Below are 13498 nucleotides of genomic sequence, written 5' to 3' on the forward strand. Positions count from 1 at the left end.
CCTTATCAAAAGTTTTATTTGAAATTAAAATTTTAGATGTTGTTATTCTCTTTTTGCCCTAGGACATTCTTAAATTGGAGATGTGTTGTCTATTATTTCTACTAAAATGTTTTGAAATAAATAATGATGCTAGCAGTTTTATATCATGCCATCTGTGCAAGATAGAACTTTGTAGAAAACTACTAGCTACAAAACACAAAAGCCTTTAGAGCTTTTGTTATACGCTGCAATGGAAATTGAATGCGGTTTTACAAAATTAAACAGTATCACATATGTTAATTTTCCTTAAATAACCAAATAGATTAGTTTAAATTATTATCTAACAGCTTTTCGATTGAAGGTACATTTTAAATCGTCCAAAATGCATCTAATGAAACAATCTTTTGTGTAATTATTCTATTCTGTAAAAGAGTTCTTGTTTTGTAAACATGTAATTCACATAATATTTGCTGCAGATCACATTAGAGAGTATGCAACATTTTTTTTTTAACTCAAACGTGAAATAGGAATTTCAGGTCAAAGAGTCACCATGCATATGAAGAATAAGATGAATTTAAAAATACACATGAGAACTTTGGTAAATTATTCAGTCACTTTAGTCTTTAGTTGCTTCATCTGTAATCTAGGAATGAATGAATGAATGAACACCTGAGAGCATGAATAACTGATGAGCACCACATAAATAAATGTCCAGGTTTTTCATTAATGTTGTTCTGTTTCCTTTCTACAATGGTTTTGTAAAAACGAAAACTATTTACATTTTATTGATGATAAAGGTGAATCTCATTTTCCTTTTTTTCTGTGAAGTGGTTAAATAAAAAGTAACTTTAAGTAAGTGAAAGCAAACCAAGAGATACCAAGAAAAAGACTCTTTACAAATGTCTGGAGGGTAATTATTTTACATCTCATGAGAAATAATTGTTAATTTTAAAATAAATGTTGTTTCTTTTGGCCAAGTCAATTAAAATACCTTTTTTTCCTGATTAAATCTTGTTACAATTACTTGTTTCTTTAAGCTCCTTCTTCTGAATTGAGCCAAAGCCAAGCAGATCTCAATTCTTGTAAACATTTTACTGGTGTACATAAACCATGCTATTTACTGAGGGATTTTGGTTTACTTTATTTTTCCTTTACAGTCACAGCTTCTTTTGGCTTTCTGTCAGAGCCACGGACTATTATTTTCTTGCTTGATTTTATTGTTTTTCCTATGTTGACTTTGGTAAAGTTCCCACTAAATGGCTATTGTATTAAGGCTTCTACTCTGGGAGCATAGTAACTGTTTTGCTGATTGGGGTGTAGAGTTATAATGTTGATTTATTCCAGAACATGGTGTAAGAAAGCCACTTTAGCATGGCCTTTGACTACCAGGTATATCACTGTGCAAATACATTTTTTAGGTCACTCTTACAGCTTGTTGCAGCTGCATCATCTTGTGAAAGATGCTCAAAAGGCACCATCCTTAGACTATGGCCCTTGGGTTTAAGGTTAGGCTATTTGAAAACCTGGTTGATAGTCTTTGGGGCATGTGGAGATTTTAAACTACCTACATGTGACTAGGGATTTGAGCACTCATTTTCAGCCACGAGTGTCATGCCAGTAGAACCCTGGGCCTTGGCTATAGTTGAAGCCAATGCGGTTCCTTTTGTAAATTTTGATTCCTTTCCATTATCCCTTTAGGTCTCAATTTGTCTAAAGTAATTTATCATCCTACTTCCTCCCAAAATTTCAGTGACTTTATCCTTAGGCATAGGTTTATTTAATACCTTTGGTCCTTCTACAAGGTTGTACTCATAGAAACTAGTAATTGAGCCAGCAGATGGAATTGGCATCTCTTAAATTATAATTCCTACTCATTCCCTCCCTCCCTCCCTCTCACTCTTCCTCCCTCCATTCATTTCTCTTTTTCTAAAACGAATGATACAGTTAAAAGACTTAGTAAACTCTTGAGAAAAACTGTAGTCACATTGTTAACCACATCAATTTTTTTTTCTTGGCTTTTATTAATAATGCTGCAAACAACATGGGAGTGCAAATATCTTTTCAACATATTGATTGCATTTGCTTTGTATATATACCCACTGGTAGGATTGCTGAATAACATAGTAGTTCTATCTTTAATTTTTTAGGAACTTCCATACTGTTTTACTTAATGGTTATACTAATTTACATTCCCACCAACAATGTACAAATGTTCCTTTTTCTCTACATCTCATCAGCACTTTTTATCCTTTGTCTTTTTCATAGTAGCCATTCTAAGAGGTATGAGGTGATATCTCATTGAACCACATCAATTTTTAAACCAGCTTGCCTGGGTTCAAGGCCAAGCCCTACCAATTAATTAACCTTGGGAAAGCTACGTAACCTCTCCCTGGTTCCGTTTCTTCACCTGCAAAGTGGGAATGTTAACGATAGCCCTTAATCTCATAGTGTTATTGCTGAGATTAAACATATTAAAACATCTAAAGCCCTTAGAGCACCACATAACACATAGAAAGTGCTAGCAGAATGTTTGCTATTTTTATTACCAATTTTACAAAAGATTCCAGTAAAGTGTCATTCACTACATTTTGCAGCTTACTGGATAACATTTCTAGATCCATCAGAGCAAAAACAGCCTGCAAGTGTTCATCGTCAGTTTTGAAAACTGCAGAAAATTCACTTGATATTTTTATTTGCTTCAAATTAGAAAGGTATCAATCTTTATTGACTGGAAATCTAATGAGTATTTGAATTGTAAGTGTAGATGTTCATAATTGTATGCTAGAGATAAACAAAGAGTGATCGATATTATTCAGAAACACAAAGTGACTATCAAAACTATCATACATTCCTGGCAGTAACATGGACCAGGGACCAACTTTAATGACAACGATAAAGCCTTGGGTACTGCTTTTGTTTTGCTGACTTAAAATCAAAACCTGTTTTGTTTAATAACAATTATGCTTTTTACTTGTAAAATGCATGTAGAGAAAGCTAAGAAATACCAAGGGCAATAATATCTGACTCTTTCCTCCCCAAATAAAATTATCTCATGAGCTACATCACCCAATTTAACCCATACACATGTACTTTTGTGGTGTTCTCTAATGTTTTAAGTAAAACCTCTGGTCTTAGCAGCCTGTTTGCAAGGTTCTAGCATAATATAATCAGCCAACATAGCATTGGATTAAGCAGTACCAGTCTTGAACTGTTATAACCACTGAGAGTAGTTAATGGCAGTTTACAGGAACATCCATGTTTATCTCCTCTCTCTCTGCGTGTGTGTGTGTGTGTGTGTGTGTGTGTGTGTGTGTGTGTGAATATATGTGTGTAGGGAAGAGAAATGGATGAAGGAGTGCTGGGGAATAGTTATAGAGTACAGAAAGGGAAATCTTTAAAATTTCGGACCCCGGTCAGTCTCGTGAGGAATGAGCAGGAAAAAGTCCACCCCATTCATCAGCCTTTGCTAGAATTTGCCAGGCAGCCCAGAACACGAAGGGATGAAGACTGATGGCCTGGAGTTCTGAGTGTTTGCATTAGCAAGTAGAACCATAGCAGCAAACACAGGGAGGAGCAGTCCTAGAGGATCAATGAATGGTGGCAGGATATTGCAAGCATTGCGAGAGGAAAGCAAATCCTGCTTAGGAATTCTATTGGCAAAGACTTAGTACATAAAATGAGACTTTTTTCTTTCCAAAACAGAAGTAGGTTCAGACCCAGGAAACAGGTTTAAGAAAACCCTGTAGTGGTGGTGGTATCCATGCAGAATCTGAGCAACACGGAAAGCAGGAATTCAGAGAGGACCAGAACAAAGATTCTCATACCCAACTAATTTTTAAAAATTCTTTGTTTGGGATAAAATTGAAAGTTAATATCAGAAGCTTACTGGACAACTTTTGTCATTTGTTGCATGTAATTATGTTTAAATTTGCTAAGTATATTTGTTAGATTGATAAATTCAGTCATTTTTAATCCTTTCTTTGTCTTCATTTAATCTTAGTTTAGATAAGATCTCAAGGTACTTGACTTAGGTAGGTCACTTGTGTTAGTTATCTATTGCTGTGTGATAAGTTACTCCAAAACACAGTGGCCTAAAGCAGCAGGTGTTGACAATCTCATGGTTTCTGTGGCTCAGAAGTCTGGAAGTGGCAAAACGGGGCCTCTGCTTCCTGCTCTTCCACAATACTGCAGTGAGGTGTTGGGCAGGGCTGTGGTTTCATCTGAATGCTTGACTAGGGAAAGAGCTGCTTGCATGCTCAGTTCCAAGGCCTTGGTTCCTCTAGGGCTGTTGGACCAAGGGTCTCAGTTTGTCGTTGGCTGTTGACCAGAAACCACCCTCAGTTTATTTAATGCAGAATTCTCCAATGTGGGAAACTCCCTCATCAAAGCCCAAAAGACAGCACATCAGCCAACAAGATAGAAGTCACAGTCTTTTATAACCAAATCAAGGAACAGAGGTTCCCTCAACCCTGGCACATTTTGATGGTGAGAAGTAGTAACCCAGGGGGGATTTTACAAAGTTGTGAGTATCAGGAGGTGTAGATCATGGGGGACATCCTAGGGATTGCCTGCCACCCTGTTTTTCACTTTTGCAGTTAGGGGATTATGTGACAGAGAAAGTACAACTAGGCAAGCTGATTAAATGAAATAAAACAATGCAAAGTGCTAAACACGGATTGGTGTCCTCTAGGAGCTTTAAAATAATAAGAACCCTTTCTTCTTCACTTTGGTAATTCTCACTATGACAGCAGCTACCTTGAAAGAGGCCCACCTCTAACTTGGGCATCAAGACCCGTCTGGCCTGGCCCCTGACTCTCCTTTGCACCCTTCGCTGTGAGCCACTCTGGACGTTTCCCAGCTCCTCCGTGTGCTGCACACTCCCCCTTCCCTCCCATCAGTGCCCTGCATCGCCTGGCAAATCCTACTCACCTTTTAGCCATCACTTTAAATTTCACTTGGTCTGGGATGTTTTCTCTAACCTTCCAAACTCTGGGTTTAGATGTTTTCTTTATGGATTTCCATTGCATTTTGTGCTTGCCCTTATGCTGCAGCTTCTATTGCTATTACTACTTCTATGATTACTAGTGTTACTACTGCTGCTGAAGCCTCTACCACTACTACAGCCATTACTACTATTGCTGGTACTATGCTACTGCTGCTGCTAGCAGCTCCTGCTACTAGTAGTACTTCTGTTACTACTGCTACTATTACAGCTGGTTTACAGCTTCTACCACTATTGATGCTTTTGCTGCAACTGTCGTCTTGCTGCTGTTACTATTATTACTACCATCTAATATTTAATGGGCACTAAATAGCAGGTGGTATTTTACAGTGTATGCATTAGCTTATTTAATCTTCTTTTCAAGTTGAAGAGGTAGTTATTATCTTCTTTTTAGACATGAATAAAGAAGGCACAGATAATATTATTGTGTTATTTTTAGAGATGAAGAAAGGAGGCACAAAAAGATAAAAAGTTGTCCCAGAGTCAAAAAAAAAAAAAAAGGTGATCTCATGGAAGTAAAAAGAAGAACGGAGGAAACTGCAGAGTGGGAAGGGAAGTTGGAAGGGTGGAAAAGGGAAAGATTTGTTAAAGGATATGCAGTCACAGCCAGATAGCAGGACAAGTCTTAGTGTTCCATAGCACTGCAGGATGACCACAGTTAATAATAATACACAATTTCAGCAGCTAGAAGAAGGATATTGACCGTTCCCAACATGCTCAGTGATGATGATGGATATGCTAATTATCCTGAACTGATCACTATACATTATGTATATCAAAATATCACTATGTACTCCGTGAATATGTACAATCATAATATTTGTCAATTTCTAAAAAAAAAAATTTGTCCTTGCCATATAGCTAGTGTTTGTTTGCCTTTTATAAGCTTTTTCTAGATTGCAAGTTTCAGAAGCTCAATTACCTTATGTAAGTTTTTTTTTTTTTCTAGATTGCAAGTTTCGGAAGCTCAATTACCTTATATAAGTTTTTTTTTTTTTTTTGGTAGATTCAAAATTGAACACAGTGATCAATACAGACCACGGTTGGGGATTATTGCTGAATAAACTAGAACAAAATATTATAATATTTTGTGTGAAGATTTTAATTGCTGAGTGGCTTAGTCTTCTCATTTTACAAGGCAGTAATAACACCATCTCTGCAGGACTGCATCAACTGGTAAGTGAATGACTGGGTTCTGATACATAGTAAATGCTCAGTGAGTGCTGCCATCATTATTATGCAAAGTGGAGAACTGAGCTATGGCGGTAAGTTCTGCAACTTAGAGAGGGATGTCCAGAAGTTCCTAGGAGTAGTAACATTGCTTAGCATGTAGATATTATTTTTTTCCTTAGATGCAATTAAAAATTAGACTGATGTGGACCAGGCACAGTGGCTCACGCCTGCAATCCCAGCACTTTGGGAGGCTGAGGTGGACGGATCACTTTAGGTCGAGAGTTTGAGACCAGCCTGGTTAACATAGTGAAACCCCATCTCTACTAAAAATATAAAAATTAGCTGGGTGTGGTGGCACGTGCCTGTAATCCCAGCTACTCAGGAGGCTGAGGCAGGATAATCGCTTGAACCCAAGAGGTGGAGGTTGCAGTGAGCCGAGACTGTACCACTGCACTCCAGACTGGCGATAGAGTGAGGCTCCATCTCAAAAAAAGAAAAAAATGAGACTGATGTGAAAAAGGTCTCAAATGATACATAGCCTAGTTGGCCATGCTGTTAAATCTTGCTGTATTTCTGGGTTGGAGAAAAGGAGGTTTTAGTAGTGTGGGGTGTGGTGGAAATTGCAGGGCTATTGTGTGTAATGAAATGCTGTGTATGGGTGCAGCGGTGGTGGGGTATTGGTCTCTATCCCAGGCTCTTCGCCTACCAGCTTAAGAGACTTCTGGCAGCCTTCCATGGATGATCAGTGTTTCATTTACCTTCTGTGGTTAGCTAGAGTTTTATTTTGAATTCACAAGCAGTGCTTGGTTGTGCTAGTTGTCTTTCCTCCTCTTTAAATGTTGCTTATCTTGAACAAGTAATATTAGGTCACCAGGAAATGTTTCTGGCTCTCAACTTGTGTTTGTGGCTTCAAAATGTCATAAGTTTCCCAAGATTCAAGTTATGGGGAGTTGAAGCACGCTGCTATGCAGGTGCTCTTTGGACTTTAAAAATCAGCTGTCTCATCCTGTATATGATGCTTTTCTTTGCTCACCTTGGAATCCGTGAAGTTGAACATTGTCAAATGCTACTTGGAAAATGCAGTGTTACTATTCTTCGCAGCGATAATGACTTCAGAAGTTCCTCCAGGTCATCTCAGCATGGCCTCTCCTGCCCAGTCATCTTCAACTTTGCTTTGCCAGGGCTTCTTCTAACTGTGTCTTTCACGGACTTTGCCAAGTTCTTTTGGTGGCTATTGTTACACTTGCTGGCGTAGAGACCTTTGGTTTATAGTTTTGCCATTTTTAAAATAATGGGGTCATGTTTTCCTCCTTTTCATTCCACGTGAATCTAACTTTTCAAAATGTCATCGAGGGAGCCAGCGATGAACTTTTCCCTTCTCTAACATTCCGATGCATATTACCTAATTTTTAAAATTTCTAATATCCACATATTGTATAATGGCATGTATGTTGTTTTCTGGCTCTACTGTTCATTTCCAAAAATGAGTAATAGTCCTTCGAGTTTAATGAGAGGCCAGTGACTCTGAGGGAGCCATGCAGCTGGCCCTTCCCTGCTGTGGTTACGTCACTTCGGTGCTTCTGGAGGCTTCTTTCTGCTCGTGTTCCTGATCACAGCTTGGATTTGCAACTGTGAGTAAAAGTGGGAGAACTTCAACTCTTTCCGAATATTGTGCTATCTATTAAATAATAGACTGAACCCACAATAAAGACTCAAAAATTCTGAAAGTTACATTATTTAATGAAATCCTTTAAAGAGTGTTGATGCTACATAAAATAATCTCAACACATGCAACTATACATTCATGCATTTTTACAAAACAGGCTAACGTTGAGACCTGAATTAATTGCACACTTAGCTATATTCATTTCACCCTTCTTTATACTATTTGGCGTGTGATCGGTTTTCATCTAATGCGATCATTGATATGGTTTGATTAAGGTCTATCATATTGCTACTTACACTTTTCTATGGGAGGGTCTTATCTAATTTTTGTTCTCCAAATTGTTTTTTCCTCATGACCTTTTGGATGAACCAAATATGTTTTTCATTCTGTTTAAACATATTTTATTTTCTTTTAGTACTTTTTTTAGTGTTTGTTTCATGTATTACACTATACATACTGTCTACTTAGATTTTATATTAAACTACTTTTTTAAAATTAAAAACTTGTTCATTTTTGTTAAGTTTATATCTAAGCATTTTATTATTTTGAGTCTTCTGTACATTAATATTTAAACATATTATTTTCTTTATTTTCCTGGAATGAGAAATAAAATTTCATTTTGTGTATGACCTCATATTTGAAGATATTTTAAGTTTTTCTACATAGACAATTACAATTACAGTAAATGGAGAAAAAGAAGCCAGTTTAGTGACTTGATGTATTTTCTAACGAAGTCTATAGTTCTTCAGACTGAATAGATCAGACCATACCTTAGTAGTCATTGCTAAGGTCACACAGCCATTGCCTGAATGTCACCTGACAGTGGCTTCTGATTTTACCAGAATTCCAATCCATGTTCTGTATGGATTTTTTTAGCGATGGCTTAACTAAGTGAGCTGGAAATCTGAGGCCACTATCTGTGTCTCTCTTGAAGATTGGCTTTTGCTGTGAGCCTCAGTGATGACCTGGATACTTCTAGAGCCCATCTGAATGAATGGTGTACACAAACAGCTTTGCTGAGAGGAGGGAACTGCTTCTCCCTCATGTCCTCTGGCATCTCTTTAATCAGCCAGTACTCTAAGAAAGGTTCATCACATGTTCGTTCTTTACTGAGCCCTTTCACCTATATGTTGCAAGCTGTCATGTCAAATGGTTCCTATCAGATCATGGATACCGGTGACCCTGTCTTCTGGTAGTTGAGAGGAGCTTTGCTTTAGACTAAACAGAACAAATGTCTAGTTGCTGCAACCTCTTCTCCTTGTGAGCAATTTTATAAAGTCATCTGGGAAAGACATGGTCTGACAAAAAAGCTTGACCTCCATGGACCATGACCAGAAAAATGTAGAATATCTGCAGTGATGTGGAGTGGTTTCTGAAATGTTTAACATCAATTCCTTTTAAATACCATACTGAGTAGGAAAACAAATTTTTAAGATTTCTACATAGACAATCACAATAGCAATAAATAAAGACTGTTGGGCTTCTCTCTTTCCATATGCTACTCCCTTTTCTTGATTTATTGCACTGGGCGGGCATGGCCAATACAGCTTTTGTGTTGATATTGTGTATATATATATATATATATATTTATATGTGTGTGTGTGTATATATATAATCCGTACAAACATTATTAACCCCAAATACACTGTTATAAGTATTGCTTTAAACAGTAATATGTCTTCTAAATAAATTATGGAAAAAAGAAAGCTATTTGCAATCTTTCCAATTCTGGTATTCTTTACTCCTTTATGCAGATCCCTCTCCTCTTCTCCCCTCCCCTCCCCTCTTCTTTTCTTATGGAGTTTCACTCTTGTTTCCCAGGCTGGAGTGCAATGGCGCCATCTCGGCTTACCACAACCTCCACCTCCTGGGTTCAAGCAATTCTCCTGCCTCAGCCTCCCAAGTAGCTGGGATTACAGGCACCCGCCACCACACCTGGCTAACTTTTGTATTTTTAGTAGAGACGAGATTTCGCCATGTTGGCCAGGCTGGTCTTGAACTCTCGACATCAGGTGATCTGTCCACCTCAGCCTCTCAAAGTGCTGGGATTACAGGTGTGAGCCACCACGTCTAGCCCTGATATCATTTATTTTAGGCTAGAAGAACTTCCTTTTAGCAGTTTTTTAAGTTCAGGTTTATTGGTGAACAATCTCAGTTTTAAAAAATCCGATATGTCTTTTTCAGCCTCATTTTCCAGGCTATTTTTCACTAGCTATAGATTTATTTCAGCCCTTAAAACTGTGTTTCATTGACTTCTGCCTTACGTCATTTATAATGAGAAGTCATATGATACTCCTCTCATTTCCTTCTCTAGATGAGAAGTGTTGTTTCTCTGTAGGTACACATAGGATTTTCTTTTTAACTTTGGCTTTAGCAAATTTATAGTTTAGCAATAATTATGATGGACCCGGTTGTGGTTTTCTTCTTGTTTCACTTAGGTTTCGATGAGTTTTCGGACTCATTAGGTCATGCTTATCGCTATATTGGGAGTTTTTTCCAGCCATTGTTTCTTTAAATATTTTATTTTCTTACCCATGATATCTGCCTTCTCTTTCTTGTGTGGCAGTAGCACATATGTTAGGCTGCTTGACATTTTCCCACAGTTTACTAAGACTGTGATTATGTTTTTGTTGTGTTAATATAGCCTTGATTCTCTCTCTCCTTTAAAATGTATTATTCCTGTTGCTCGATCTTCAAGTTTACTTATTTTTTTTTGTGTCACTCAGTCTGTTGTTAAGCCTACCCATTAAAAATATCATATCAGATATTGTGCTTTTTGCATTAGATTCCATTTCTCCTCTGTCATTCATTCTGTATATTTTCCTAGAAATCCTTAAACATATTTATAGTACCTACTCTACAGACTTTGTCTGCTCATTTCAAGATCTGAAACCTTTTGGGTTTAATTTCTATTGACTTATTTTGCTTGATTTTTGGTTCCATTTTCTTGCTTCTTCCTATGCCTAGTGATTTTGGATTGTAATTTGAACACACATGATACATATGGAGACTCTGAGTTTTTGTTCCCTTGAAGTGTGCTGAGCTTGTTTTAGGAGGCAGCGGGCTCCTCTGAACTCAGCTCCACCCTGTGTCTCCTCTGCAGATGTCAGTAGCTGAAATGGACTCTCAGTTCTTCAGTTTCTTGCTGCTTCATTTTTTTGTTGGGCCCCATGGGGCATCTCCCACTGCACCTGTGTATTTAGCAGCCCACCAATGAGTTAGGCAGAATTTATATGCATGTTTTAGTGCATCCTCTTCTGGGCTCCCTCTCCTTCAGGATTTTACCCTAACTTTCTATATGCTCTGTCCAGAGCCACATGTGGATGGGAGAATGCTCTTCAGCAAAAAGCTGCAAACTCGTGAACCTTTCCATTGCCTTCCCATGTTTCAGGCATGGAATACTATCCTTTAGATGCTGTCTTTGGATGTCTTGAAAAAAAATCCTCCAGTTATTATTGCCTTTTAAATATCTTGTCTAGGTTTGATGATTCTCCCTGAAGCCAACCCACTCACCATGACTGCTTGCAGCTGGGCTCTTCTGAAATAGTGCGAAGATTAAGTTCTTCATATTCCACTATTTTAAAGGTATGAAGTCCAGCATCATCATAAACATTGTCATCATTTACTCTTTAATTTAACTCGAGGAGGAAATTGTGCAATGTGTCTGTGCTTAATACACAAATGAGCTGCAGCAGTCATAACATCTGCACACGACTCCCGGCTGTAGGTGAGTAGTGGACCTGCAAAGATGCCCACATCGAAATCCCAGAACCCATGAATATGTTATCTTACTTACATGGTAAAGGGGCCTTTCCAGATAGGGCTTAGTTTAGGACCTTGAGATAAGGGATGCTTCTAGACTTTCTAGAGGGGACCAGTGTAGTCACAAGGGTCCTTCTAAGAGGATGCAGAAGGTCATGTGGGGGGAAGCCTAGGTGACAGTAGAAGCAGAGAGAGGCAGAGTCAGAAAGAGACTCATCCTTCTGGCTTTGGCGATGGAGGATGGGACCATGAGCCAGGCAGTGAGGGCAGCCTCTGGAAGCTGGAAAAGGCACAGAAGTGAGTTCCTTCCTGGAGCCTCTGGAAAGAATGCAGCTGAGCTCATACTTTGCTTTTAGTGTAGGAAACCCACTTCAGAGTTCTGATCTTTCAAAGTGTAAGATAATACATTTGTGCTGTTTGAAGCCACTGAGTTTGTGGTATTTGGTTATGGAAGTGATAGAAAATGGATACAGTCACTAAAATTATTTTTTCAGTGGCATTTCATAACCTTCATTTCTAAAAAAGGCACATAATAGATCTAATCATTTATACATATCCCTAAAGCAACTTACGAGTTATGTATTTTTTATTTCTATTTTTTTATATTCACATCAGTTTCTTGCTAAAGATTATCCCATTGTGAATGTGGATTTAACATTCTAGAGTGATTGAAGATGAGATCAGCTGTCTTGAGAAGCTTTACTGAAGGGCAGAGGAAGCTTCCTTAGATGTTACCTCTGGCTTTCTTGGAAAAGCCTCTGAGCACTTGCCTGCCTGCTCTAGAGTTGCTGGTAGTGCATTTTCAGTTTTCTCTTAAGGGCCTTATAATTCACTCTTATTTGACAATGTAAGTGGAAGCTTATACATCACTTAATATTTGTATCTTAGGTTGTTTCTGCTTCTGTTTCCCTTTATACTATAAAGTGTTTGTAACAAAGCTAGCATTTTAATTTAATTTTTATTTTTAGTGCCTAACTGGCAGTGAGAACTATTTGCCCTCCACAAACTTCCTGTGTGCAGGTGGCATCGTGTGGCTCTCCCGGCTGCTGGGATGTGAGAGCACAGAATGTGTCCCCTCCAGGCCACGGTGGGGTGTCTGTGCACCTGGCCCACGTGTGGTGGCTTAGAGACTGTGAATGGCCATGTTAGCAATGGAGGGAGCTTGGATTCCTCACGCTTTCTGGAGCAGAGCCTGTGAGGAATGTCTCTACCAGACTTGGTATAGCAAGAGAAAACTTTAATTTTGTTACTCATTTTGACATTTTGAGACTGTTAGAACAGCTGGTTTATCTTTCTTACTGATAAATTTATCAATCGCAATATGCAATCATCAAATTAGATCAGAAAGACCAGTTTTTGAGAATTGCTGCAAGAGCTTGGTCCTGAATTGAGTAGCATCTCCTGTGTGCTAGGCACTCTAGAAGGCACCCTTTAAGTCCCCAGGCCATGCCTACGTTTGCACAGGAGTCCAGGCCTCAGTAAGAGTGAGGAATTTACCCAAAGCTAACAACCAGAAATGGATGGAATTGGGTTGGAATCTAAAGCCATGACTGTTCCCCTAAAACACCCTCCCTTTAATAGTCCAAAACCGTGGACTACTGTCATAATTTAGTTCAAACTCCTCTTTTTACAGAGGGCCATGGAAAGTAAAAGGAAGCAATGTTAACATCTTGATTTTTTTTAAAAAAATTTGTGCACTAGCGCAGTTAATGGGGGGCCATTTGACAAAGTTTGGAGACATTTTTGGTAGTCAAAAATGGGAGGCACTCCTGGCATCTAGGGGGTAGAGGCCAGGGATGCCCTGAACCCTACAGTGCACAGGATGGCACCCATGACAGGGAAGTCTCGTGTCTCCATATCTACCCCCAAACGTCAACAGTACTGAGGTTGAGAAACTCTGCTAAGGGTCATTCAAC

This window comes from Aotus nancymaae, unplaced genomic scaffold, assembly GCF_030222135.1.
Source record: "Aotus nancymaae isolate 86718 unplaced genomic scaffold, 86718_ANA_hifiasm-v0.15.2.pri h1tg000057l, whole genome shotgun sequence".
Classification (NCBI taxonomy): domain Eukaryota; kingdom Metazoa; phylum Chordata; class Mammalia; order Primates; family Aotidae; genus Aotus; species Aotus nancymaae.